Genomic DNA, 4,597 nt, shown 5'->3' on the forward strand with positions numbered 1-4,597 from the left:
TAAGTGTAGTTGAAAAATGCATGAATTAAAGGTAAAAAAATACTCTCAATGTTTCGACTGAATTCATAGCATTTAGTATAATAGCTTAATTTCAACATAGCCTCTTAGTGAAGTATTAATGTCATTTTTCATTTGGAGATTTCAAAAATAATTATTTTTATTTAATTAATGTCATTTCTCATTTGGAGAGAAGTTCAACAATAATTATTACTTTGGGGCGCCTTGGTGGTTCAGTCGGTTGGGTATCCGACTTTGGCTCAGGTCATGATCTCACAGTCCGTGAGTTCCAGCCCTGTGTCAGGCTCTGTGCTGACAGCCCAGAGCCTGAAAGCCTGCTTCAGATTCTGTGTCTCCCTCTCTCTCTGCCCCTCCCCTGCTCATGCTCTGTCTCTGTCTCAAAAGTAAAAACATTAAAAAATACATTATTTTTAAGGCTGGGCATGGCACCCAATGCGGGGCCTGAACTCATGACCCTGAGATGAAGAACTGAAATGAGATCAAGAGTTGGACAACTGGCTGAACCACCCAGGCATCCCTCAAAAATTTTTTTAAATGCTGGATATAAATGATAGATTACTGAGAGATATTCTAAGATTGTTTCTGGATTCAGAGATCACATATACAGAAATTGTGTAGTCTTGTTAATCTGGAGACTATGAGAATGTTGTGTTTTTCAACTGTGCCCTTCAGGAGAATGTCCACGGGAAGGAGTCTCGGAGAAAGCAAGAAGGACATCAGGCTAACCAGCCATATCTGCTCAAACCATTCTGGTTGGCAGAAGCTTGCCTGCTGCAAACAGCCTGTATGACATATGTCAAAGAAGCTCACATGCTCCTGTTCTTAGTTGTTCACAGGAAGAGAATTTATAAACACATTGTGCTTTGCACAGTGTGGCTTTGGCAGCATCAGGGATAGCATGTGGATGACGACACTAAGAACAGTCAATAGTTATCCAGCACTTACTGTATACTATTGGTCTACATGCTTTACATGATTGATCGATGAACCTTCACAATACATGTATGAGGTAGTCACACATCCACTTTATAGTCAAGAAGTGGAGCAAAGAGTAACTCAGTAATTTGAGTCACCAGGCAGTAAGTAGAAAAGGCTGGGATTCAAAACTGGAGAATGTGTGTTCATGCTGACTCCTTAAATAATGTACTATATAGGGCTTCATATTTGGAGAAAAATCCCCAAATCAAAAGTTGTCTGTAGTCCAGGTTAAAATGAAGTATCTGATTCTTTCTCCGCATGCCTTTTAAGTTGCAACACAGGAAATCTGCCTGGGTCTGACTAGAAGACATTCCAAATGATGACCAAGAGAGGAAGAATATTGGTGTAGTCCATGCAGAGGTCTTGTATCACTTTTTAGTGTGTGATCTTGGGTAAGTCATCAAAATGTTCTGAATTTTATGTTCAGTACCCATAAAAGCACTATGACGATTACCCCACAGGACTGGACAGTTAAATGAAGACTTTGGCCACTGACACAGATATGTACTGCATTATTTAGGTGCTCTGGTGAGTGGATCCTTTATGCATGTTTAGGGGATTTTCCTGGGTCATTTTGACTGCAGGATTTTTACCTTACCTGCTGACATCAGAATCTTTGGTTAAATGCAACTCCACTGTAAGGCTTTTTTTTTTTTTTTTTTTTTTTAACAGGAGAAAATCAAATGTAATTTTTTGTGCATAGAGAAGGCACACAGAGAGGAGAGTAAGCCTCTGGATTGATCTAGTGTTTTCAGGGGATCTCTTCAGGCTGTTTCTATAGTTGGGCTCAGGATGACACACCCTAACTATGGAGATAATTCGAACAGCTGCCCAGATCAAACAATAGATAATTCTTACTATTTAAAAAAAAATAATTAAAAGCTTCAGTTGGGGAAAAATGGCAATGGAGAGCTATACAGTGCCAAAAGGAACTGTCATCAGGCCACCCGGCAGGTATTTTGTTTTCACATACAGAGCAAATACAATTTTTGTCAACCTGACATAATGGTTTATGTTACAACTTGTTTTAGCAACAAATAATATTTCAAGGGCTCCTAAGCACTTCGTTTTACATTCTATATTTACTATTTAGAATTATTCCTTGGAACAAATTTTAGGTATTATAAAATATTTTTTTAAAGATCGAGTTTACCCATGATCAAAAGAGATAAAAAAGTATTATTCAATATGTGGAGCTTTGTAGATGCCTTTGCTATGTCTAGATCCTAAAATCCAAGGAAGAGAATTAAAGAAAATACAAAAGTGCAAGGGAGATAAATGAGTAATGAATTGTCTTAACTTTTATTTGATTATTTTCATTTACAGTTCTGGCACTGACACTTTTTTTAAAAAAAGATTTTAATTTTATGTAAAGATTGAACTTCGATAAAATAACTTAAAAAATTTACATATACATCACTAAATTTCCATAAAATATACAATACTTTTGATACAGCTATAGTCTAGAATGACTTTGAAGGAAATGATACATATTCATAATTTTTGAGACATCCCATATGTCACATATGTAAGAATAAATATTTATACTGAATTTTCTAAGACATGTGAAGTATTAAATACTATATAACATGCACTCAAATTAAAATATACATTTTGAAATACATATTTTAAAAGCATAAAACTTTTGATTTAATCTAGATGTACATTAGAGCTTCTAAATAGAAATTTGAACATTTATTACAAATAAAGATACTATAACATCAAATAAGATATAGTCCAAAAGCCGCTAGGAACCAGTTTGGACATGTAGAATATAAATTTCTACTTTGGCTAGAGTTAAGTCTCATCTTTTTAACCTTTCAAATGAGATGGAATGATGTTAAATTTACTAAAATTTTAAAACTTTACAAAAATTGGTTTTTAAGTACTTGTAAGCTGCATTCCTTTTTCTCATACTGATATGACAAAATCAAACACATGAACTTAAGAGTGTGAAATAAAAATCTGAATATTACTGCTAACTGAAGGTAGTTACTGAACATTTCATAGACCAAATCACTCAGTGCAACAGACTGTTTTATACATCCAAAGTAAAGATTTATAGGAATTATATTGTTTTACACTCACTCACAAGCAAGTTATGAGGATAAAATGCTGTCATGTACTTCTGAACATCATTAGCACACTTACAAAGTATCTCTTTGATGATTATTGGCACACAAATATTTCCTTCTCTAAAAGATAATGTAAAAGATAATGTAAAAGTTGGTAGCAGTTAGTTGTTTTTAAAATGATTGCTATTTGTGGAAAATAGCAATATTTCTCACCCAGAAGAAGGGAATGTACTGATAACAGATACAGTGCTACCACTGATCACTTGATCAAATTAGCTTAACATTACTGTGCACGAGGCTAAGGAAATTGATAGAAAGTGACAGAAAACAGGACATTAAAATTAATCTAGAGAATAATTCTGAGTCTTGTCATTGTCAGCAGCTACACATAAGCTATAAATTTTTACCCGCTATTTAATGCATTTTGCTATAAAGCACGTTGTTATGAATTCTTTGCTAGTGGCCTGATTTTTTTTTTTTTCATTTGTAGTTAGGAAAAGATCTAAATTTGGTACTTGAAAACTTGTTGCAACAACTGTGTAAATGTAGGTTTTTAGGTGCTAGTGTAATTTGAGATTTTATAACCAGGAGAATGATTAAAAAAATCTGATTATTACAAAACATCTCAATAATTTTATTGTTCTGAACTATGCTGATGAGATAAAACAATCCTTCCACTCCTCCTTACTGTATTACAGTACTTATAAATGGTTAGTGTCATTAAGTTGTGAGACTTTCTTAGAGAACACATGGATAGTATTTTGTAGAATATTCTCCCCCAAGGATCTAGGATTGTAATACATATCAATTTTACTTTCCAATAAAAAGCAAAAGCGTAGGTTGTCACTTACATTTTTCCTGTTCATTCTCCCTCTGGATAATGGATTTTGAAACTATAGTAAACAACTTCTAAATTCTTTAGTGGAATTCTCATTTTAGGGTGAATAACCTAAAAAATAATATTTAGAATCTTCTACATGAAAATGTAGTTCAGTGGTAAAATATTATTATGAAAAAGCACTTGATGATAGCCATTACCATCATAGTATTTTCCATCAGGGAACTAATTACTGCATATGGCTGGGAACAAAATTTCAAATGAAAATATTACCTTTAAAATTTAGTTTTCATTTGGATCTTTTACAAATACATTAAAAATCATGTTTTGGGTAATTACTGACTAAGGTGCAACAGTCAAAATTATTAAGAATGTTTGTATTGAAGAAAATTATTAATGCCTGATCTTTACAATTTATCTGACTTCACGTTCAGCCCTGTGTTCAGGTGCAGATGGAGGGTTCTATTCTCTTTAGAGCAGATCTCATCAGCCACCAAGCTAAGCCTCAACTAGGAGTTATGACTTGCTCTGCAATGTATTCCTGAAACATAATACATGTCTATTGAATTTGCAGCATGCTTAGAAGGACACCTATAATTTCAGTTAAAAGCATGATGCTCAGTCTGTTTTAATATGGTAGGTCAAATCATACCATATATAAATTGTCCTAAAAATATATATATTTGAT

This window comes from Lynx rufus, unplaced genomic scaffold (assembly GCF_022079265.1).
Source record: "Lynx rufus isolate CCGP_SWC_20201006 ecotype Redwood Valley unplaced genomic scaffold, mLynRuf1.p SCAF_7, whole genome shotgun sequence".
NCBI lineage: Eukaryota > Metazoa > Chordata > Mammalia > Carnivora > Felidae > Lynx > Lynx rufus.